The sequence below is a fragment of the Lepidothrix coronata genome, unplaced genomic scaffold (genome assembly GCF_001604755.1).
Source record: "Lepidothrix coronata isolate B3197 unplaced genomic scaffold, Lepidothrix_coronata-1.0 Scaffold4, whole genome shotgun sequence".
Taxonomy (NCBI): Eukaryota; Metazoa; Chordata; class Aves; order Passeriformes; family Pipridae; genus Lepidothrix; species Lepidothrix coronata.
Window position 1 is genome coordinate 11343025 of NW_016690184.1, and position 25961 is coordinate 11368985.

Here is a 25961-nt window from a genome sequence, read left to right on the forward strand (position 1 = left end):
CACACACACACACACACACACACACACACACACACACACACACACACACACACACACACACACACACACAGAGAGAGAGAGGAATTGCATCCCGCATCACTGATGCTTGGGGTATCACATTAAAAAACAAGTGTGTTCTTGACTGGTCCAGGAGCCACTGCAGTGCCCATCGCATCGCACTCACGCACACATGCACACAGGGACTGTTCAGTTTGGATTACATCAACTCCATGCTGACACTGCAGAAGGACCTCAAGAATGTACCTAACAACAGGAGGACAATTAGCAGTGTTATCTACTGCTCCCAAGTAGGGTTTTCTATGCACATCGGGTGTTGGTCCCCAGTCCCACCAAATTAAGAAGACTCTGGGGGGACAAAAAGAAGAAAAAAAAGGAGAAAAAGAGGAATGGAATGGGAAAGGGCTAAAGAAAAAGGAATGAAAATGTTTACTTTTTCTGTGATAACTAAACAAGCTCTTTCTGAAAGTATAAAAAAGGCTTTCAAGTGTTGTATTTTAGAAGGCCTTGTATCATATGCTTACTTTAGGATTTTATGAATTCTAACTACTATTTATGTTCTTAAAGCACTTCCATTGTTCTGTTTATTTCTGAAGTACCTGTGGGACATCAGCAGTAATTTCCCCCTCAGGATGGCCAATTGAAGATCAATCATGACTTATTGCAAGTAAGTATTCAGGGATGCAAGCAACAAGATATTCAGCAAATCCAGCACTTGCTCCTTTAAAGTAAGTTTATACTCTGCAATGAGTCACACATATACAGTGTTTATCCAAGTTACCAGTGCTACAGGAAAAAAAAAAGCCCATTAAATTTACAAATACATAAAAATCACAGCTGTAAGCACCCAACTGCTTACACAAGGACTTGTTTCTATGACTGAATATTGATTTTTTAATAACGTGTCATTATACCAATGTTGATACAGCAACTATCTTCTCAGAGTATGCAGTTTAATACTAAAAAGAAGCTGGCTTTAGGAAATATCAAATCCACACCTATTCACATGCTTTTTAAATGTCCTTCTTGGTCATTACTATAGCAATGCAAAGCCACAACTGCTTTTTTCCCCACCTTGCACCTAACAAAGAAAATGGACTCGCCAGTTTAGAAACAGCTCAGTCTAAGGCAACAAACTTCACTGATCTGCTTCTTAATAAAATACTGCAGAACCTCTTCAATCGTTACTGGAAACCAAGAGGCTATGTTGGAAAAGATGCACGTTTTTCAAACTTCCTCAGTACAAGAAATCAGTGCATAAAAACGCACTCTGTAGGCCCTTATTCTGGAATCAAATACGTATGGGGAAAACCATATGCTTGTGAAAAGCCTGGTGACTTCACCAGGATTGCTTAAGAAGTCTGAGGGTAGGATCTGGCCCCAATTACAAATGTGGAGTGGAATTAGCACTGTAAACTCCCCCAGCCTTCATCTTCCAGTTCCCTTCAGTGAGAGAAATAATTAAACTGATTAAAAACATGAGATGCATTTTAGCTAGCAACTTACACTTCCTACAAAACAGGATGCAAATATGTTGAAGTCCATCATTTTAAGATAGTATGTTGCAAACATATTAGTAGCATGCCTAAATATCACACATTACGTTTCCTATAATCATGCAAGAGAAATTGTCTTCATTCACACACAGAAAACAACTAGCAGTAGTCCTCTAAAGCAATAAAGGTCTAGGTCTGGGTCTTTTAGCAGATAATGATCTACTCTGATCCAGAAATCCTTTAAAAGGGGGAATTCAAGGGAAATATTCATAGATTCAGAGTTCTGCAGTCTGAAGGGACAGCTAATCATTTGACCTTCTTTCATGAAACAGGCATGGAGCTTCCCTGCCTACATCAACGCAGCTGTAAGAGGCTGAATGAGAGAATCTCCTAGGGTTAAAAACAAACTCATTTAAAACAAACAAAACAAAACAGCCTCAGATTCAACAGCCTGACATAAAGAAGGAAGCTACTACAGCCCCAGCAACATTCTTCTATTCAGCAACCACCAGTGCTGTGTGAACACACACACCCTTTCATCTGGTCTGAATGAATTAACAGCCAGCTACTGGGTCTTGTTATACCTTGTCACCTTCCTCTACTCCTCAGCCCCTGACAAAGTACCATTGGCAGCCTTGAAAGCCAGCCAGTGTTCAAAGCACAATAAAAAGCAGTGTCACATTATTACCTGAATCCACTGAGTCCTCCTGTCAACAACGACGTTTATGCAATCACATTTTTCTATTTTTAAAAACTTCTCTCTTGCCTCATCGCTCTGTGTGAAAAACAACACAAAAGAGAAAATTGATTAATTGTATGCACTCCCAGCAGATATTTAGGTTCTTTGTTTTCTGCTTCATCTCATAAAGACATTAAACAAGAAAAAGTCCTTTCCACAAAATCATTCATTGACCAAACAGAAGCAACAGGTATCAGTTTGGAGAGGTAGATGAGGTACCACAGCCCACCACTTGTAGAGCTTCACAGGAGAATGCAGCTCTCCTGTGCCCATACCCTCTGCCCTCTTCCCAGGGCATCCTGCCCGGCAGCACTGGGACCAATGCCAAACAGACACTCAGTGCCACCAAAAGCAGAAATATGGGGGGAGAGAAAGCTACTTAAGTTTCTTTCAGTTTCAACAGTAAAGACATGTCTCTGATAACCACGGCAGTGATGTAAAAATAATACTTGCAAAATTACTTTGACAGTAGATTACTTTATCATAAAGTTTCCCTGAATTTTGCATCTACATTACTGACGTAGCAACTCCACTTAAAATTCTCAAAAGGGTCTTTTAGTGTCTGTGTTTACTCCTTACTTCACATATTAGCAGCTTTAAGTTTTAGTGTCAAATTCTCCTACTGATCCACCAATGCACCAAAACATACACTTCATAGAAGACATTTCTACATTTAAATAAGGAAGAAAAAAGCCCATATGGTAGAAACTCAACTGAAGATACAACCTCAGCCCTCCACCCCACACCTCCCCAACCTCTCTGAATGGCCAGAAGACACATCATAAGTAAAGGAAACTGGATTTCCAGTACTGGAAATGCTTTTACTGTAATTATTTCATCACTTTCTTTGAATGTAAACAAAACAAACCCCTTCACTTACGGAGATGCAACTCAACCACGTGTACATGATCCCTTGCCTACCTCCACAAGGGCATACAAAATTAAACCCAGACATATAGCATGGGGTGGGGGATATAGCTGTGATACCTTTCCTGCTCAGCCCTTTCAGGGCTCAGGCATTTGGCAATATGGATGCCTGCCAAAAAGTTTTGTTGCAAGATTTTGGTCACAGTGATCTGATTGAACCATTCCCAAAAAAGGTGTCTGGAAAGACAAAATTTTGGCAGCCTCGGAACAGAGAGTTTAAACCTGGGTTTAGCCAGATGCCACACTAAGTAAATAGCACAGTCTAGTTCAGGGCTGAGAAGAGAGGTGACCTTTGCCTCTGGCATCTGCTGCCAACCAGGGGAGGGCCACCTCCCAAGCAGGGACGGGGACCAGCTCTCTCTCCTGCTCCAGGTGACCTTCCTACCGCAGCCTGGAGCCATCTATGCTCAACATAGAGCAGCCAAGAGCTGGGCCAGGCATCAGCAGGGAAAAACATGTCAAAAAAAAGAAATTTCACTTAATGGGGACAGAAAATTGGAGGGAGGATGGGGAGAGGCTGAGAACCTGGTTAGGCACAGAGAGTTGCACAGTGGCTGTGCAGCTGCAGCACTGCCAATGAACCATGTTCAGGTCTCTATGACACCAGTGGACACTGTTTGCCATTGGTTTGCTTCCTGCAAAAATCTCTGGTGTACCACAGGTAAGCTGCAAGAGAGAACACTGATGAGTTCAAGCACTCAGCCCTTGAAACGGAGGAAAATGTGGCAGGTGAGTGCTGCCTGCTGTGGCTGCCTTCACTCTTGGCATGTGGGATGTACCTGAGCCGTGCATCAGGACTGCGGGGTAAGAGCACATGACAGCTCTAACAGCTGTTGGCAGCAAGGATGGCAGCTGCCCTGACACTCCCTGCCACTCTCTCAGTGCCCAGGCAGACGAGCTGTGCCTTGGAGAGCTGCCACAGAGCTCTGATGCAGCACTGTGCCAGTCATTTAAACCCAGGACCTCTCAAGTGGCCATTAACGAGTTCCTAACCAACCTGAACTCTGGCTTCTCTCAACTAAAAATAATGAACAGTCACAATAGAAGGGGACTGTATTTCCAGCACATGAAATACTACATAGCATGGAGACATGTCAGCGGCAAGGCTGTAAGAACCTCCTGTTTTAACTCTCTTCCTGCAAAGAAGGGGTGGCGCTTCCCAAATCATTCGTCAAACCCTCAAGCCTGACACTGGCAAACAGAGTAAGATCATAAGGAAATGACAAACTTCTTCAGTAGAATTTGAATAGTGTGCCATAAATAAAAATTTGGGCCAAACATGGGACAGCAGGGAAAAAACAAGATGCTGAATAGGGAGTTTGCCCAAGGCTTGCCACTACAGCTGTACCCTTGGCACTAGGCAGGGGACTTGCAGAAAGAGGAAGACTTGACAACTGTCCATGCATTTACAACACTTAAAATTAGGTTTGCACAAATCCGTTTTACATCTGAGTCACACTTCAAACTAAGTTATAGAATAATAGGATTGTTTGGGTTGAAGGGATCTTAAAGATCATCTATAATGTTGCAATGTGCTTGTGTATGAAAATAAAATTAACAGCAAATAGCTGAAACTGGTTTAGATATTATGCTATCTTAGACGTTCATAGCATATAACAGCAAATAACAGAGCATAGGTCTACAGTCAACCAAATGCAGAATGCAGGAAGACAGTACTTAAAGGTAAATAATTCAGGACTTGAATTGTTTAAGGTAAATAATTCAGGGCTCTAATGAATACACTGACTGTAAACAGGGAGTTCCACTGCTAGGAACCCTCCAAACTGTCCTACATCCAATCCTCGGGAGTGCAGAGCAGAAAACCATCAGCAGAAACATGCCTCAAACATTCCTGGCTATAGCAGCAAGGACTCTAAGACAAAGGGAGTCTTGGACAGGAAAAGGTGGCTTCAAATGCTGGTTCCAGCACCCTATACTGTGCCCATGAGCTGCTAAAAAGGAGATGCTGTTTAAGAAACACCACTTGGGCAAACAGTGAGGTGGCTGGGAAGCAAGAAAACTGACTGACCCAACAGAAGCATTGGAGAAACCCCTCAAGGATAGCCAACACAGCAGTTTGGTCTAGCAGTGCTAAAAACACAGAAAACTGTGGGTGAGGCTATAAGCTCTTTGCTAAATATGACAGCCCAGGGCCCCTGGTGGTCTAGTGGTTAGGGTGCTGCACTCTCACCGCTGCGACCCGGGTTCGATTCCCAGCCCCCTGGGCAGTTGGAGCTCGTCAGCCCTGTGAGCCCTGTAAGGCAATCCATCTAAGAGAAGGTCACTCTAAAAACAAAGCTACATCCTGAGACCCTCACTGCCACTGTCCAAGCTTGCTCAGCCCCGGCAGATGAACCTCAGGATCAAAGGGTGGGCTCAGTTCAGCGCACGCTGTGTCTCACCTAAAAAATCCACTGCGCAGGCTCGAAGGGTAATGACCTTTCCCAAATCTTCGCTCACGAAGACTGGCCATATATATAAATATGACAGCCCATGGATGAAAAGAACCCAGACAAATCTCCGAGTCCTCCTCACTTCCCTTGCCAATCTCTCTTCCCTATCCTTTTCGATTGGCCATTATCAAATGCTTTTATCAACACCTGGGAATTCCTGTGCATCTGTCAAAAAGCATCTCAGCCAGCCAAATCCCATCAACAACCACGGTATAAATCCTCATAAATTCCTAAATTACCAGCAAGTCTCAGCCTTTCCAGCCTGCACCCTCTAGTTCCAAGGAGCCATTCACAAGCAGCAACTATTCCTGACCGAGCAAGGAAACTGTATTAAAGTGGACATACAGCAAATTGTCAGTTATACAACGTTGTTGCCGCTAAAAAACCTCAGAGGATTTTTATGCTGTCTCACACATACAAAAGGAGTATGTAAAAACACCCTGGAGTTGCCTCACACCCTCTTACAAGACCTACATGAAACCAGACTATGGAAAAAAATCCTGCCTTTCTCTGCCAATCAAGGGCACATCAGCAGCAATAGCCAAGGTGCTGCAAGGTTGCTGACGATCCTGGAAATACTGTATGGGAACATGCCTGCAGATCAGCAATCAAAAACACAACTGCTGTTCTTGCTCCATGCCCAGCGGAGACAGAGATCTCATCGCCAGCAGAGATCTGGGTCACCACCAGGAAGCTGGAGTTATCCCAGCACCATCATCTTTTAGGTAACGCTCCCAAAAGGGGAAACAAATATGTGGCAAGGTTTCATTTGACAAGATGCTGGGTGTAAACAAAACTAACAACTGGGGGTTTCTTTGCTCCCCGGTGATACCATCCGAATGGAAAAAAACCTCAACCAATATCGCCTGATGCATTGTATGCAAACTACTTTGCAGAAAGAGTTTGCTGCAAATGCAAGGTTCACTGTGCAGTGTCTCAAGAGCTGGCAAATGCACCTTGATTGCCAAAGTCTGCCTCCTCCCAAAAAACAGGCTAAAAAGTATTTGTTTGCCTATCCTGTACTTCAAAACTGAAAACCCAAACATGGGGAAGGAAAAAGCTAGAAAGACAATGAAGTATCAATTTTAAACCTACGATGTTTGTGAAAAATAAAGGTTCTGAGTCTCCATGTAATTAAGTAGCTGACACTTATCCAGCCGCAGGACTGAAAACTGAATCAACTTTGTATCTCTGCTAACCAAAGCTTTTGCAATCTTCCTGTATGCCATTTCCTTGTTTACATCTCATATGGTATAGGAGTTCAACTTTTGGAGAAATACGAATGGTGAACCTAGAAACTGAAATGTGATATTATTTACAGAATAGGAGAGCATGCCGTTCACAGGAATTCGTAGGCGCACACATCCCAATCCTGTTCCTCACCCACTCCTGAAATCCTGTACCAACCAGATTAGCCAATGTGCACATGCCTGCACTCTTGCGGAAACAATAGTCTCTTTCAGTCCATACAATCTTCTGAAGAACCAGGCAAAAACGTCATGGGAGAAGTTAGGAAATATCTGCAGAAAACAGTACACAAGATGAAAGGCAGAATGAGCCTTTTAACTTGCACAGTGTACATGGAGGATAAGTGTAGAACCTTGTTACCTAGCCCCTCTTCCAAAGGGCTTTTTTTCCATCCCCCCAGGATGGAAAAGGGGGGTTGTTGAAACAACTTTAGAAAATAAAACACTGGGGTGCTGGACTGGCTCTCTTACAAACAGACCACTGCAGGCAAATTCAAGCTCTGAGAGCTGTGTGGCAGACCTGGGAGCCAATACATGCTCCCCCTTACATGCTGGGATCTCCTGCAGATGGCAAGGATCCTGGCATGATCAGCCCTCCTGCTCCCAGTGCACAGCGCTCCTCCCTTCATTCCCCTCCCAAACACTGCTCTGCTGCTGCAGAGGGCACAGAACTATTTTTTAATTAATTCAGCAAAAGGTTTGAGCTGCCTCAGGGTTAAGCTAAACATTTTCTGTCTTTAACCACTACAGCAGAATTAACTATAGAGAAAAAACACTTCACCATAAGTCTAGGGAATTGAGGACAGAAAAGTGCAACAGAGCCACCCGTGACCTCTCAAAATTTTGCCTCCAGAGGACTCAAAAATAAGAAACTGAATTTTTAATCAGCTGGGAAATGGGGCAGGAAGACTCACTCTCGGTAACATGGTTGTGAGTGTCACATAAAAGGCATTACTGAGTTATACTATCCACCTTCTGTTCCAAACTTTAGGCCTCCAAGCAACCTACCAGAAAAAATCCACCTTCCCACGCCATCAGGAAAGCACTAAGCACTCAGACACATTTAAAAGGGATACAGTTCTCCAAATACTTGTTTCTCCTCTCACAAGGGGCTGTAGCTCCTTCAGGAAACACATGCTCCTGTAACAAAGCAGGTATTCTTTGCATGTACTCACACTGCCGATTATTTTTTAATCATCTGGTATGCATCTTCCTACCGGATTGCTTATATTAAGGGAAATACTAGCATTAGCTCTGCAAAAGAACACTGACCACTGTTCTGTGTGAATGCCGCAAAAGTTGCAACTGTGGCTTGAACCCTGCCTCTGCCTTGTGCTGAGCAGTCCATACAACCACTGGCATTTTACCTCATGTGTGCTTCCCCTCAACTCATGCTTATTCTTTGCAGGATTTTACTACACAGTTCAACTAAACTTGATAGTAAGTATTTTTCAAACTGTAGGAGCGAGTCAAAGCATATTTTGACGTGTCTGATTGCACAGAGACCATATGATTTTGTGAAAGCTGGTCACAGAAGAATACAAGTTGTTTTTTCATTTCACAGCTCTGAGAGTCAAAAATAGAGTGTAGGACCCTGATATATACCAGATGTTTTAAAGTAAGGTGGAAAAACTGGTGTGGACATGTTTGTCCATCATGAAAGCTTCCCGACAGCTACCAACTGCCCGTGCTACAGTAAGCAGGCTTGTTCTGCCTGTGAAATATTACAAGCCTAATGGAATGGGAGTATTCACAGCCTTCATGCACATGTATATTCCTGTTCTCAATCCTGCTGTCTTTTCCTGAAAATAAATTTGACAAGTCCATCACTATGATGTGAGAAAGCCTCAAAACAGAGCTCATTTTGTTAAACATACAGAATCACAGAATATGCCAAATTGGAGGGGACCCACAAGGATCATCAAGTCCAGCTGCTGGCCCAGCACAAGACCACCCCCAAGAGTCACACCATGTGCCCGAGAGTATTGTCCAAATGCTTCTTGAATTCTGTCAGGCTTGGTGCTGTGACCACTTTCCTGGGGAGCCTGTTCTAGTGCCCAAACAACCCACTGGATGAAGAACCTTTTTCTAATATACAAACTAAACCTTCCCTGGTTTAGGGAAGGTCTAAAACTTCAGGTTTGGGCTGGAGCACATCCATGGTTTCACCAAGTTTCACATTCAACCCAAGAAATGAAAGAGCAAAATTTTTTCACTTGTTTTGAGCAAGTCTTGAGTCAGTTTTCTTCAGAAAGTTTTGTTCAGAATTTGTGTTTGGATTTTAAAAAAATAAATAAAAAAGGCTTTCACCTCAGTCACAACCCTCACTGCACTCTACAAATTCAACTCAGGACTCTACAAATACATACAGATACTTCACACCTCTGTCCTGAAAAGATAAGTTTCACCTCACAGTTACAAGACTGGAGGTTGTTTTCTTTTCTTTTTCAATAAAAGGGAAACTTCATCATTAAAGAAAATAAGAAAAAAAAAAGCAGCCCTGCAGAAAAGCACCATTTCAGAGTAACAGGAATATGCACCTCATTTAAACTGGCCCCTTGGGTAAAGCTCATTGCAGAGATCAAAAATCTTTCCATGGACTTGGGATAAAGCCTGGAGAGTTCAAAATACTGCTGAGAGTGGACATGACTGCTCTTGACTGTATGGCATGAGGGTGTGTGAAGGCAAAACTGCTACAGCTGCCGCAATGCTTCCCAGCACGAGAAGTCCCAGGGACTTTGGGTACCACAAGAACACACACTCTCAAGAGCTTTCACACACTCTCAAGAGCTTTCAGACAGTATGGTGATATGATTCACTGATGACAGAGAGAGACTTATAATTTCTTTGTTAGTGACTCTGCAGGTCCTATTTCCACAGCCCATGATGGTTCAAAAAACACCACAAGACATGACAGAAAAAGGAGTATCTCAGGCCAGGGTCAGACAAATATATACACAGGTGAAGCAAGGTGAGGGCCAGGATTGTTGAGGAATACATTTAGTGCAGGTAGCTCAGCGTGCAAGTTGCAGGTTGTGCCCTATGTGGCAGGAGCCCAGGCAAGAGGCCACAAACTGCCAGCGACCCCTTGCACAACAAAAGGCACAGGGACCAGTGGCACCATTCAGGCAAACAGACACTTGGAGACACAGCAGGAGCCAATGAACAAGCAGGAAGACCTTAGATTATCTCGTGCATAGACTGGAAGTGTATAAAAGCCCAGAGTTTCCTTTGTTGGGGTCTCTACAAGCTGTTTCTGTTTTACTGTACCATGATTAAACTGCTTTCAGGATTCAGATGTCTGGGACTGTGCTATGAGAAACCTGGAGCAGAGCCGGCAAAGAAACCTTGTTCGACTGTGTGAGTGTAGTGTGTGTAGGGAGTCAAGCAAGGCACTGGTCAGGTCACTGGAGATGCCTGCTGTGAAAGAGCTTCAACCTCAACAGTTAAAGTCTCTGTTGGTGGGACTGTGCCTGCCAGAGTGCACCCTGAATGATCAAACAGGAATGCTTATTTAACAGGGATGTCTCAAGCCTCTCATATCCAACCCAAAGCAACTTCTTCACTGAACATTGCCCAGTTCTTTTTCTACACAATGTTTACAATCATAAAAGAAGGTTTTGGAGATTTACCTAGGACTTGTGAGGTGACAGGATATTTTTCTCACAATCTAGTTGAACAGCATTTATGTCTGTTGTTTTCTTTTCACATTCCCTTGTGCATATACAATGGCCCCTTCTTTCAGCCTGGCTCTGCCTGAGGAGTAAGTAGAACTGTCAGCTTCTTCAGCACTAGGAGGAAAGCACTGCCTTGGGCCCACACTGAAATCACTCAATCTCACACAGGACTGTGGAGATAATCCTTTGCCCAATAAATAGCCCACTTTCTTCCTTATTGCTCCAAAAGGACATGAATGAATGAACTGCACTTTTTCTGAACACCACCTTCTGCTTTTATTGAGTACTTCAGTCACCGGTTCCAGCTGCACCTCCTCATCCTACAAGGCATCAGTTAAGGTTGCTGGGTCTCATTTCCAAGTCCCCAGCTATAAGTATCTTTGAGGAAAAAAGGTTGGATGCTATTAGCCCTATGAGAAAACATGCATTTAGTCCATAACCACGGGCTCCTGAAACACAGCTGTTAAGTGCAAATCTCAGTTTCTGAAATTTTCTTTCTGCTGCCTCATTATCTTTACTACATGCCAGCAGAAACCAGAGTCCCCGCAGGCAGAGGGAGGAAGTCTTTGTGCTTCCAGCTGCATCTAACACTGGCTAGTCAACCAGATGCAAAATATTGCATCAACTGACGTTTCACTTCAAAGTTTCAAAATTTTCCTCTTACTGCTGGGACTAGTGCTTGTGGTTTGAGTCACCACTGGGGAAATGGAATCTCACAGCCAACACTTCAGATTACTTCCCAACACTGCCGGGCTGCCCTCAAAAGAAAAACAACCAGAAGATGTCAGATACAAAATGGCTTAAATCAGATACTTAGAAAATACTCTGTGATAAACAAAAAGTTAAGCACAACTAATTGAAATGAAGATTGAGCTCACAGTAAGTCATCATTTTAATGGTAAGAGCAGGACAGGATCCCTAAGAAGTAGTTCTGGCCAAGAAGTTCTGACCACTGAACTTAATCCTGCAGGTGCTGACTTCATGCTGTTGTTGTCTTCCAGTCAGACTGTTCCAGTTAAGCAGCTTTGAATATTCTCTTTAGAATCCATAGACTGAAACTCCATTTTTTAAGTATAGTCATGCACAGGAAAAAAAAATTCAACTTGCCAAAGAAGAATATATCTACCAGATCAATGAACATACAATCTTAGAAATAAAACCCTAATTCCTCGCTTGCTAAGACATCTCTTTCAAAGAAATGTTTATGTTAAAATTTAAAGTTATGTTCAACATTAATCTTACAGAATGTTACAACAGAATGTACCAATTTTAAAAGGATTCTATAGTCCTAATGAATTCCTAAAACCCACAGACAGAAATTAAATAGGGGGAACCTACAGTGTTGGCTAGACATATTTCAATATTTGTTACCATAGAAACAAGCCAGTAGATTTAGGGTTTGGCATTATCCTTGCTATAAAATATTAAACTTCTTACAGTTTTTGCATATGTATATTATGGCAAGAACACTGTCAATCCTGATAAAGCCCAAAGCATCTTAATTATTTAACAGGATTTTAGCTTTTTTCCTTTTTTAACAGAGTATCTTTTAATTTATTTTTTTCCTCGATAAACTGTATTTTAACATCTTCCAATAGGAGACAATTCTGGCTGACAGAGTAACATACAGGAGATAGAGACTTATTTTTCCTCTGTCTTCGAGATAAGTGGTAGATAACAGAACACACATGCATTCTAATAAACAAGATTCGACAATAACTATAAAAATTTTATCAGTTAGCACCTGTGGTAATTTTACCAGCCAAAAGTAAATTAAATGTTATATTTTATTTGAAAGAAAATTCATACTTCAAATTTGGTGGGTTTGTTTTCAAGCTTAGCAATGGAGAAATGCTTATGTACAGAAGTGACTGAGATAGCATCTCGACACTTCAACGATATCAAATACTTCTGGCAGATGTCTGAGAAATGAAACAAATGCATTGTCCTTTTGGGCTTCAGATGAGCATCGACAGTTGCACTGAAGCCACAGCACAACCAGCAGGCAAAAAGATCAGAAATTCCAACAAAGAGGAAGGACAGATACTTACTCCAGCAACACTTCTTCAAAAAGGAAGGAGAACAATCTTGTTCAGACAACTCGAATGGTGGAGGGGACTGACAGCTCTCCATACCATCCAGAGGAGTCCTGAACGTTGCTTGTTTTTGGGACACGAGCTCAGCCAAAGCAGTGGGGAAGATCACTTGGGCAAGCCCGAGCCCACTGCTGCCGGGACTGGATTTGTGCAAGTGACTTTGACCCTGATGATTTCACAGCCAAAACTGGTTGCATGTCACAGCCTTCACTTTTTGTTTGGATTCAAGAAAATCTGTTTACAGGAAGTTCAACACAAGGCTTCCACATGATGAAAAAATGAAAAACTTGGGACTAAAAGCCATAAACCACACAGTTGTTTCAATACTATGTTCCAGCATTGAAGTGGACAAAGAAAAACACCAACAAAAGCAAAGCAAACTAGAACAAATACAAAAACTGAGCAAGACCGAAACACCCTCTTCTTCCAAGAATTAAACAATACTTTTTATGAAGTGTAAAGATAAGCAGTGGGACTGCTATTTCCTAACGCCTTCTGAGGTCAGTCCTGTAGCACAGGTTTTCAAACAGCCAATTAAATGTTCTCACACTCACATGTATACTATCATCTTAAAAAAGCCCAACAACTCAAGTCTCTAAAAAAATAATGGAAATATATATTCTTGAAGGCCTGCATGACAACCCTTTAACTAATGGAAAATCTTCAACGCTTTAAAAGAGGAAAATGGTAAGATGGCTTTATTTTAAATGAGTAAGAAATTAAATGTCACTTCCTGCATGTGACATCAATTTGAATAACCTTGCATTTTTGTTTTCTTTGGTGTGGTTAACGGTGGAATCATTGCAGAGTACATTTCTATGGCATTTACAGTTGCAAGTTTATGTTTGGCAACTGCTTTGCGTAATTCTAAACACAAGAAAAGCAGAAAGTGATTTTTCCTCCCTAAAGAAAGAGAAAGATCTAAAAAGTAGCATGCTACTAGGGTTTTCAAAGAAAGAAAGGCTGTAGAAAAACTATCCCAACACTCAAGGGAAAAATGCACAACTTCCTTTAACTGACAGCTGCAGCGAGATGCAGTGAATTTATTTTATCTGAGCAGTTATGTACACATGCTAAAGGCAGAGCAACACTATGTACTATAAAGGAGTTCATGTAAGTCCACAAAGGGCACCACTGTCAACCTGCAGTCGAGAAGTGGGAAGTTATTCACATGTCTGAATAAGTCATGGAATGATAAGAGATGCTGGCAGCACATGTTGCCAAAAATAAGGCATTGAATGCATGAATTCAAACACAGAGCCATAAACCACAGAACTATAAATCCCCTCGACACACCCCCTCGTAGGCTCTCCAGGCCAGATTTATTCCATGGAGAGTCCTACTCTGCTGGACACGGGAGCTCCAGGTCTTTCTTTCCAACTGATGCTGCAGGTGTCAACATCTCAGCATGTCTCCTCATCCTTCTCATGAAGCATTTTTAAGTCAGAGGCTGGTTAGGAGAATCACTTAAGACACATGATGTGACTTTTATAAAGTTTTCTGTAGAATTCATATACACAAGTGAACTAAAGCAGTCTACATGTGCCCTGCAGGTGCACCTTGGAACAAAAGAGCTATCATTCATAGATCACAGAATGGTTTGAGTTGGAAGGGACCTTCAGGATCATCTAGTCCCAAGACACTTTCCACTAGACCAGGTTTCTCAGAGCCCCATCCAACCTGGCCTTGATGCGGCATCCACAGCTTCTCTGGGCAACCTGTTCCAGTGCCTCACTATCCTCACAGTGAAGAATTTCTTCCTAATATCTAATCTAAACCTATCCTCTTTCAGTTTAAAGCCATTTCCTCTTGTCCTACCACTACATTCAAGAAGGCCACTCAGCTGATAGACACCTCTACCATGTTTTGTCAAAACAAAAACAAAACCAAAACCAAAAGAACGAAAAATGCATCCACGCAGCAGTGGCTTTTAAGTCAGTTGACAAACCCCTCTCCAATTTAAACGATAGTTTGTGATGCCACCAGGGATGGCTTGCATTGCCCTCCTGTGGTGGCAGGACAGCACAGGACCACTGCCCAGCCAGCCCATGCCTGGGCTCTGAACAGGGGCACTCCATCACTGGGTGACAAAAAGAAAGGGGAGACATCAAAACCCTTGTCCCAATGTTGCTGAGAGGGAGGAAAGTGTGCTCTGGTTCTGGATAACATGCTCCATTTGGTCTGCTTAAATTACATGTTTTAGAAAATAAAAAGGAGATTGTGCTTCTTGTAACATAAGAAGGGAATAAATTTCACTCAAATAAAAACACAGTATGTGTAAAAAAAATACTCTATACAACATGCAATTTACCCAAACAGTAATTCACTTCTCTTTATACCAGGGAGGCCAAGAGTCCTTCTGGATTCAAAAAGAGAATGGACACAACTTTCCCATCTCAGCAAGACTTAGTGAAAGAACACAAACATCTCATGTCTCTCCAGTCTTGACCCAATAACTAAAGGGTGAAGATACCACAGGTTGTCAGGATGTTGTATTTGCCCTTCGAGGTGGGGCAGGAGTACCGCTCCTTCCTCTGGAGCATCTTGTTCGTGGTCACCAAAACAAAGAGAGGAAATTGGGGTATAAGGACAGGGATCTTAACTGGCACAGAAATGCATGTGTCTCTTCCAATATTGGAAGATTAACACACGAGAGCGTTGATGAATGGGAAGGATTAAATATAGAACCAAAAATAAGCAAAATGATTAATTGCTAGGAAAGGGAACTGATGATTTATAGAAGAAAAAATTAGTAAGACTTAGGAAACTGAAGGGAATAAGTAGCAAGTGAACTGCAGGGTGGGACCATCTGGTGCATACAAGCCACAGCGGCACAGGGCACATGCCTGCAGCTTCAGCTGCCCCTCTCACCTTCTCCCAGCCTCAGTGCATGCAGAGCAGACAGAGCAGAAATAGACGGTGTTTAGAAGTTACTGGCTGAAAATAATTGACTTTAAAAACAAGTTGAAATTGGTTTCAAATAATATCCTATGATCTGAAAAGAAATTGGTCTCTTCATTTAATGAAACACTTCCATGTGGTCTCGCAGTGGGCTGGTAGCACTGTTGCACTCATATCCTTGCATTCTATGCTTTCTAGAAATTTCTGAAAAATAACTGGGTACTTGTTTAACACTGTTTTCATTTATTTTATGAAGGAATGGAAATGGAAGGCATTTTTAGCATATTTATTTTTCATTTCTGGATTATAACATCTCAACAGTAACCTATGCTTTTGGTCCTGCACGTCTTTGCTTCGCAACTATTGAGATAATCAATCTCTTTCACAGTCAGCATGCAAACAACAGGCACCCCAAAGCAGCATAAATCTGAGGAATAATCCAGCACCTTAAAGTCTATGATCAGTCAATCGCTTGATGTCTTCAGTTCATTTGCTTTTGTGGGGAATGATAATACAGAGGAAAAAAACCCACAGATATGCTGTGAAACTGTAGAAGTACTTCATGTTTTAGCATGGCACGTGCTTGATTTTTTTTTTAACTTAATGTCATTTTTAAATCACTTACAAAAATACTTTTTTCAGTTAAAAAACAAAAAGATACAACCAACTACATCCTCTTTGGGTTATGCTCATGAATGAGTTACTGTCTGCATTAGAAACAAGCACCTGGACCAACTCATGGGCATCCAGCGAAGCCCACTGGTTTCCTTTCAAAACACTCATTTACAAAAGACTGCCAAATCCCAGCCTGCGAACCGCCTTGCTTTTAAACACAAAAATCTCAAGGGTGGAAGCAATGAGGTGCAGAATGCAGAGGGGTTGCTCACCGCAGTGGAGTCCAAGGCTCCGGCTAAGACCAGGCAGGAGACCACTCCCTACTCCGGAGAGGGTGTTAAGACACCAAGGCAAATACTTTTAATACTTTTCTGAAGGTCTATTATGACATACCTACCACAACCTCACTAAGAAACAATTCTGTGCTATCTTTAGGAGATCTTGCATTTCCTCACCCAAGTCTTTATGTCATTCCCTTTACGCCAAATACTTTCTGTACGAGGTAAACAGCAGGACCTGGATTTGAACAGCCAGCCAGCCAGAAAAGAAGTGGTCTGAGACTGTGGGGAGGCATCAGTACCTTTCAGTCCTAGGACAGTTATCTTATTAAACAAAACACCCCAACATTGCAGCACGGACCCTGTTTGTCACCTTTTGTTTCACTTGGTCTGGCTCCCACACATGCTAGGCAGAAGTTTCCCATCCTTCAAAAGCCAGAGGGAGAGAACATGCTCAGAAGAGCCGTCATTGTGTAACCAATAGATCCTGGTGGGTTTCAAGCTTTTGTAAGAGGGCTGAGATAAAACTCATCACCATCTAGGCAGCTTTTTGTGCCTGTCATTCCTTTCTCACAGTGCCTTGCAACTTCTAAATTTTGCACTGTTCTCTGTGCCCCATGTCCCGTAGGAGTTTTCTTTGGGACATGAGGACACTTGGCAGTGTTTCAGAAGGACTCCAGCAGCTCCCCCTGCTCCACTGAAGGAAGAGCCACATAAACTTCAGAGTCAGGGACATTTTTCTCGCCAAGGTCCAGTTTTACTATCAGCCTTTTGAAGGAGCACCTTTTCATTCAATATGCACAAAGACAATTCTATATCCTTTTCCCTATACAGAGGCTAAGATTTAGGGGAATAGCAGACATCATCTGCTGTGATGAAATTCTGCATGAAGAGCAGTAATAAAATTTTTTGAGAACCTTATATATATATTATATAAGAATCAACATGGAAACTTCAAATTGCAAAAACTTTACCAGTTTAATGCTGTAAGCTACAACAGAGTGTATTTTACACTCAGTAGTGCCATATAGTCTCCCTATTAACTAAATAAACTCCCATATTTGATTCAATGGGAATCTGTTGTTCTAAACAAAATAAATAAGGCAAGAAGGTTTACTTAAGCTGCCAAGCATTTGAATAAAACTGAAAAGAAAAATAAGAACAAGCGTAATACATTTCACAAAAGGGTAGCTATAACAATAATTTCAGTTGAAGTGGCCAAGAGATGAAGCAATAGAAAATTGGAAGCCATTAACATGTAACATTCAAGAAATATTAAATACATACTGAAGACTCAACACAGCATTCACACAAAAAGATCTGGTGATGAAAAGCATATACTTTGCATAATAAGCAACAAGTATTTCAAATGTGGCCATCAAAACAGAGGAGACCTGTAATGCCACACTGAGAAGAGCTGGCTGCAGAACAGCAGTGCTGGTAGTGCAAGCAAGGAGGCATGGGACTCAAGTGCTGGTGCATCACCCTCACCACCAGAAGACATGGTAACAGCTACACACAGCCCTGCAGCTGGGCTCAGGCGTCAACAACATATGCTTGCTGCCAGCCTGATGGGTACTTACAGCTTTGGTAAGTACTATTTCCCTGAAGAAACACCTCTGGGTAAAACTGGGAAATTCACAACATGTGCAACCAGCAAAATCACAGCGCCCAATCCATGCCCACTCTCACTGCCTTGCAGAACCAACTTCAGCCTCTAGGTCTGTCCCAAGTAGGTACCAACACCAGTCTCTCTCCTAACATCTTCTGAAGTCACCCTCCCCGCTGGCTTCCTCAAAACAGGATATGATGGTCCAGCTTCCCTCCCTCCACAGATCAGCACCATCCTCCCAGGCTCCCCACTGGCCAGAGTTCAGACCTAACTCCAGATCAGCAAGTTTACTTCTTCAAAGGCACAGAGGAAAAACTCAGACACATGGATGGATTTTATGTAGGCTCTAGAAACCAGCTTTTACTTCAGTGAGTACCAAACATGTGTAGTCAGGCAAACCAGAAGTTCCCTAAGTGTTCTACCCTTTCTTTCGGCTAATGCAGAGGGGGACACAGTAAGTACTCTTTGGGCATCACTTGCTTGTCCAGAATCACAGTGTTCATCCTCTGTATCAGGAACCAACACTGTCTGCCCTTCATGCCCTACTTCTCACTACAACTTCAAGTTCAGGTAGAACTTCAAGAATGACAAAGAAATCATCCACCCATTGCAGATGCAGGTGCCAAGAGAGGCTTTTCCTTTGTTTTTCTCCTATGCTAATATTTCAAGAGGATGAAATTATTTAAATTTTTTTTAAACCGAATTTTTATGGGCTTTGAAGTTCCACTACACCTAGAGCACTGTGCCTGGCAAATTCAGATGAAAATGGCTAACGAATTTCAGATATATTTGTTTTGTTATGTTTGATGTTCACACACTGAAACCTAAAAATGTTGGAATGTGATTGTTATTCTTGCATGATAAAGGCTGTTTCTATCACAGCCTTGAAATACTGCAGGGTTCACAGACAAAATGCACAGCTCTATTACTTTATTGTATCAAGCCCACAAAGTTGTTACCAGAAAATCAATTCCTACACTGTAGTTATTACAGACCATTAATTTGTACAAGGAAAAAGTGCGTTCTCCCTGGACTTATAAAATTATCTTTTATTACTACAGCCTTTATTCTTCTTGAGAAGGATGAGAAACAGAAAAAAAAAAACAACCAAAAACACCAGAAAACTGAGTTAATGTGAGAAACCAGCTGATTTTTAACCAACAGATTTGGAGAGCTCTGGATGCCCCTTTTGGGTATCCCGCCAGTCTGCACAGTGTGGGAGCTCACTGCATCCCAGTTTCAGACACTGCTTTATCTGTTGGGCATTATCCAGCCCAACTACATGGAGTTAAATCCTGAAGGATGCAGAGGAGAATGGGCAGGAAGGAAAAACAGTCAGGGCAGCCAGGTAAAAGTCACCAGGACCCTTATGCAGATGATGGGGAAGCTATTGATGAGGAGGTCAAGCAGCGTGGGGCTGCATCCCCTCAACACAGAGTTCCCCTGTACTTGGCACTGGTGAGGCCACACCTTGAGCACTGTGTTGAGTTCTGAGCCCCTCATTTCAGAAAAGACATTGAGGTGCTGGAGCAGGTCCAGAGATGGGCAACAAGGCTGGTGAAGGGTCTGGAGTGCATGTCCGATGAGGAGCAGTTGAGGGAGCTGGAGTTGTTTAGTCTGGAAAAGAGGAGGCTCAGGAGTCACCCTATCACTCTCTACAACTACCTGAAAGGAGGTTGTAGCCAGGCTGGCGTTGGTCTCTTCTCCCAGGAAACTAGCAACAGGACAAGAGGACATAGTCTCAAGCTGCACCAGGGGAGGTTTAGGTTGGCCATTAGGAAGAAATTCTTCACAGAAAGAGTGATTAGATACTGGAATGGGCTGACCAGGGAGGTGGTGGAGTCACCATCCCTGGAGGTGTTTAAGGAAAGACTGGACGTGGCACTTAGTGCCTTGATCTAGTTGACATGGTGGTATTCAGTCAGAGGTCTTTTCCAAGCCAACTGATTCCATAATTCTATGAACACAGAGGCAACAAGGACTAATGGAAATGGCACAGAGCTCACAAGGAAAAAAACAATGCTCAGCTGAGTGGGAAGGGGCAGGTGAGCATTTATGCCACCAGTTCTGCTACATAAGGCTAATTTGTAATGAACCAAGTTTTGACTTACTCAAGCAGAACCTGGGCGTGGTTTTCCAGGCAAACACCAAATCTGTGCTGGATCATGATAAGTGGTGAGGCTTTCCTTTCCTGGCAGGCTTTTGGAGGGAGGCCCGGGGCAGGGTGATGGAGTCCACAGGCAGCATCCCTCAACACAGGGAGGATGCAGGGACCTGTACACACACCCACGCCAGAACATGAGCTCGCCCAGCAAGCCCAGCACGCGCAGGTCCCAGGTACAGTTCATTTTGCATAAGCTGATTAAAGCCAACACGTTTGTGCTCGTAAGCACTGAAACACTGTGGGTATTTTGCCTCTGCCTGTCTCACTATGCTTGCTTTAAAGAGCAGGCTACATGAGTCCCAGCAGGGTCAGCCAGCCCCATGCAGCTCTGGTATCCCTGTGGCCATCAGTGGCCTTCCCTTCACCTCCGTGAACCCATGCAGGGACTCTCCTGACCCTGTCCTCACCGGGTGATGCTCCTCCCTCTCCAGGAGCACCTTTGTGCCTTTTCCCTTCCCATCTCCATCAGAGCAGTCATACGTCACATCACCCTGCTTAGTGCTTCTCCTATCCAAAGCCGGCTGTAAGGAGTAACTAATCCCCTCTAAGCTCCGGGAAAGGCAGGTAGCCTCCATTTTACACATATAGAAACAGAAGAAGGGGTGAAGAGGTTCAGCCTGTTTCTTTCAGTAGATCCCTGAAGATCAAGCACACCCCTGGTAAGCGTTTTAACTTAAGCTCTTAGGCAACACAGGGTAACCTAACAAACAAACCTAACAAGCAGGCACTGAATGTTTATGATCTGTTTGTTTACGTGACACACAAAAAATTTACTCTCGGCAATTTCTCTGGGTATGTTCATTGTTCTGTAAGCCTGTGTGTGCACGTTTGTGGCTGTATCCTCTCCTCTAATCTTCAAGCTAATTTCAGCCCAAGAATTGACTGGAGGCAACAGGAACAATCCATGCAGCCTTGTGAGGCTCCTTCACAAACCTTTGTGTGGACTACACAAGCCGCATTTCCCATTCTCCCAGACTAACTGCTACACAAGACAGGAAGAAGGACAAATGAAAGCTGGAGAAACCATGAGGTAGCCAGCAGCAATCCTCTCCAGCACAGAAACTTGTCAGCCTACTGCCAGCATCACCCCTGGACATTCTACGGATTGCCTATTCTCTGGGTTTCTACAGGCGTGGTTATTATGTAACATCATATGGTCTGACACGTATTCCTCGAAGTGATGGGCTTCCTGGACTCCATCCAGAGGATCAATGAGGATTTTGTGATCAACAAGGGCTTTGAGAGAACGCTGCTATTCAGTCAGTTGGACCCTGCTTGGACACTTAAAGGGGATGACCTTACTCTTCTTGGAGGTCTCAGTGGAGACCTCAATGGAACCAATTAACGCTGTGGAATTCCACACACACATTACATGTTACAGGGGAATGATCTCCAGTACTAACGGTGGCAGATATTATCGAGATGGAATATAAAAGTTGCTTTAAAAAGATGAAAACCTCTTAAAACCACTTCATAATAAGATTCTGAAGTAACTGAAATAAATGCTATCTGCTAACAACAACAACGTTTAAAGTGGGCAGCAATCCTTGTTCCAGCATACTTAAGCTTTGCATCAGAACAAAACTATCATAAATTGGCTAAAAACCAGTGATATGCAGTTGACACCCACTTATGTTATACTGCTTCCCAAGAACAAATGATGTGTATAACATCTCAGTATGCTCCATGTATTGTTGCTGTTAAGAATAGTGCAAAGTACTTAAAATCTAAAAAAAGCATAATACGGATAAAAAAAAGTAAGCCTGTCTTGTACACATATATATTCCTACACATTCTCTATAAAATCAATATTATTTACTAAAACATTCTAGATAGCAAAAGATCAACAGGAGATCAAATAGTAGTATATAAATGAAAGAACAGTTTTAACTATGACGTCTCCAGTCCTTTTTCCCCTATGTTCTTATTGCAATACACATGCTTAAAAATGGAAAGAAATGTTATTTACAAATATCATACACAGACATAAAAATACCACCTGAAACACAAAATAGTAAGCTGACAGAAGTGTCCTCTGAATATCAGTGATTCCTTTGGCTATTCCAAGTAACTGGAGTAACAGGAAACCAACTAACAAAACCACCTTGGTCAGGAGCAACTGCGCTCAATGGCAATAAATACTACTGATGTGACAGTGGTACATCATATAAATATTTCCTCTGTTTTTGCAAAGAATGAACTGCAGTCTGACTCCTCATCTGTAGCTCCACAATACGGTTATTCTGACTGACACACTCATCTGATTTCGACTCCAAAGTTTGCTTTATCTCAGTCTGAGGAACTGAACAGATGCTTCCCCCATGAAAAATGACATCCAGCCTGCTGCTGACAGTTTGCTAGAAATCCCAAGAGCAAGAACTGTGGAACCACTGCAGTTTAAAAAAATGGTGCTTTCCTGCTAAAACCCAAGTATTGGTTCTGACAAAGTTCTATGTGAAATACGTAATCCACCCTGGTCAAGGAAGAGTAGTTCTGCAGGCCTTACCCAGCCCGCACCCCACAGAGCAGCTGAGCAGCTCCTGACCTGTTGGTGTTGGGAAACTGCTCAGGGAAAGGTTCTCTGCTCTCACCTGCCTGTCAAGGTTTGGCAAAACATCACTTGCTTCCTTCAGTACTGGGGAACAGCCCCTCAGCAGAAGGTGCAAGTAGACTAACAGCCAAAACCCCCCTTTATTTGTTTTTCTTTTGTAAAACACACTCCAGCAGGTGATGCTGCCACGATATTTCTCAGCGTTTGAATTATCTGCAAACATATTAGCAAAATAAATGAAGGTGAAACGGCATTTCAAATATCGTTTTCCCTGGATTTTATTCTGCCACAGAGGAAAATTTCACTAGGGAAAAAACCTCTACATCAGTGTTTGGAACTAAACAGTTGGATTAAGCCTTGGAAATAAACCTGGACATGAAAAAACACATCTTTCCATTTATGAAGGGAATTGATTATTAGCTTGCATAATCCCAAATTCTCCTCTGGGTAAACAAGACATTCAAGATAGAGCATAGACAAAAACCAGACACCTACAGGAAGAAAAAAAAAACCACATGCAAGAAAAAGAATCTTTTAGTAAGATCACAGTAAACGCACACAAACCCCTTTTTCTAGAAGCCTAGCACTTATTTTCCATGCATTTATTTTCCTACATTTAGCAGATAATTTCCCAAACAGCTCTGAAAATATCGACACTAATTCTAGGCATTATTAATGATGACAGACTACACCTCTTAACTGCAATCATTCTAGGCTGAACTTCATGTAGTAAACATTACATTCCACAGACTGATGAGCCAGCTTTCAGATAAACATGCTTGCTTAAGTATCAAGTATTAACACCCTATGGCAATCCAAGTCCATGCACAGTGACTCAGTGCAATTATTCCGAGTGTAACAATAAGTGGGCAGTCATGCGGATTTGTAACTTATTGGTTTAAGCATGAAATTAAACAAGCAAGAAAAATTAATGAAAACTATTCAATTTTAGACCAGACTGGGGACAAAATATGAGTAAATATTATAAACACGACATAATCTCATTTAAGGAGATGGTATAACACATAGGTTTTACAAATAGTTACAGACATTAATCTTGTTAAGTTTATTTCCAGAGTTTTATTCAGTAACAGGATTGATTGGCTGAAGAAACACAGGCTCAGACAAAAAACTAGCTGAAAGCTCTATTTTTGTCAGTGATGGATTCCCTTCTTAAGTAACTTGTTTTCTTGTCTTTTGTTCCAAGACTATAAACATTATTAACAATTCTCCAACTGGCAAGAGAGGCTGAGATGTTTCATCTTCACCATTCTGGATTGTTTTTTGTTTTCTTACACAGTCCAAGAGTCAGGGAAGAGGCAACAACTTTGATTTCTCTTCCCTGTAAGATGACCTTTCTTTTGCTCACAAGTGCATCTTGCCTTTGAAGCACTGCATATACATCTGCTCCAGGGGCTCACACTTGCTCTGGGAGGAGATGGGTTGCGGATTCTGATAAGCAGAACTATTGCAATCTATGAGTTTACATATATGACACAACCAACATTAACACCCAGTTCCCTGTTGTTTATTCACTTCCCATCATCACCGACTTCCCACAGCCAAGCCTCTGCACAGCTTTCATGTGGCTGCAGTTATTTCTGTTTGCACCAAGAGGTCACTTTGTATGTTGCCAGCAGAAGGGATACTGCTTTCTTCTGTGACTTCAGGCAGCTTTTAGGAAATAAAGATTTCCTGCCCCCTTTCCAACTAGAGGCAAAGGTCAGTAAGTCTAACAATGAAGTACAGTGTTAATAGCTCGGTATTTTAGTACTAAAAAATTTACCCACAAAATCAAAGAGGACAATTGTGATATAAAACTCCACACGCAGTGCCCTAAACATGTTGCATCCAAAACATGTGCTTGTAGCCCAAGCAAAGATTTGTGCCCACTGAAACAATACTATTATGTATAGGTTTTCCCAGAAAGATGCTATGTTACTAAGCAAAAGTGCAACACATTAAAATTGGTACATCTGGGTTTTTGTTAAGAAATGAAAAGTACAATATATGCAGTATTAACAAAATAGGATACCTTCCTTGCTGGACTCAATAGCTAATGGTCACACTCATGCTTTACGTCCATTCTGTGACCTTTTCCAGACTCTCTGCCATCCCCTTGACCTACCAAAACATTACACTGAAGGGGTGCATTCTTTACATCAACATTGCTGGATCAATTATCCTCCATTTTTCACTAACAAAGCTACATCTGATGTAACATCCTACCTCTATTGATGCCTTAGGATTCTTAAGATTTTGTAGCATATAGATATTCCTCATATTCAGGATCCAAGAGGAAACATATTGGAACAGCTTGGCCATACGTTTTTCAGATCAGTATAATACTGCCAGAGCACCAAGGCCTCCCTACATATTTATAAGCTGTAGATTTTCAAACAACACTCTTCCCAGGCAAAGGAAATAATCACCAAAAAAACGCAGTGAAGACTGTTTCATTATTTGGAACAGAGCTTGTAAGCGTGGTCTTAGCTGTCCCACACAGGGAATGGCAGCTATTTTGCTAATGTTCACTATAGACCGTCTTCTCCATTTGGAGGAGATGGGACCCTAAATCAGCACAGGACAACGTGGTGTCTTATATCAACAGCAAGCCCTTTACCTATATCACTGGATAGAGGGGTAGTGGTCTGCTAGATGTAATACACTGCATTTAGTTTTGCTCATTTTCATTTCTGTAGAAGCTAAGTGTTCCCCACAGAGTGGTACTTTCTGTTTACACTTTTTTACAAGACTCCCAAATGTATCCTTCAGAGGAAATACTGGCAATGTAGTAGTTTATTTCTGTACACAAGTAAATGCCTTCTCAGATCACACTCATGATCCACTCTACCACCAGCTTCAGGCAGCACAGCTACAGAAGCTTCGGGGCAAGGCACAAGAAAATTAACACTAGCCAATCACAGGAAAAACTACCCCATCCGGTCTCCTCTGTTCCCCTTACCCTGCTGGAAACCAAGCTCTTGGGAGGATGCCTATACTCCAAAGCACTAGGCTGCCAGATAGTAAATTTTTTCCAACAGCTTCTATCATAGAAGGCTCACTCTTTTGGGTTACTCACCAGGATGCAGAAAAGGCTCATGGAAACATCTGAGGCTTCTTCCATAAAAATAAAGCTGGGCCACTTTCTGTGCCCCAGATGTTTAGGCACACTTCCTTCTGCAGC

The 25961-nt window shown here is 42.3% G+C and overlaps 1 protein-coding gene across 1 annotated transcript in view; it reads right to left on the reverse strand.

Moving 5' to 3' along the window:
- The window catches only part of BACH2 (BTB domain and CNC homolog 2), a 178520-nt gene that overhangs the window by 132175 nt on the left and 20384 nt on the right, over positions 1–25961 (reverse strand). The window contains exon 2 of the mRNA XM_017824070.1: positions 2203–2289. The gene's annotated coding sequence lies outside the window, so the exon portion shown is untranslated. The remainder of the gene's footprint in view (positions 1–2202; positions 2290–25961) is intronic.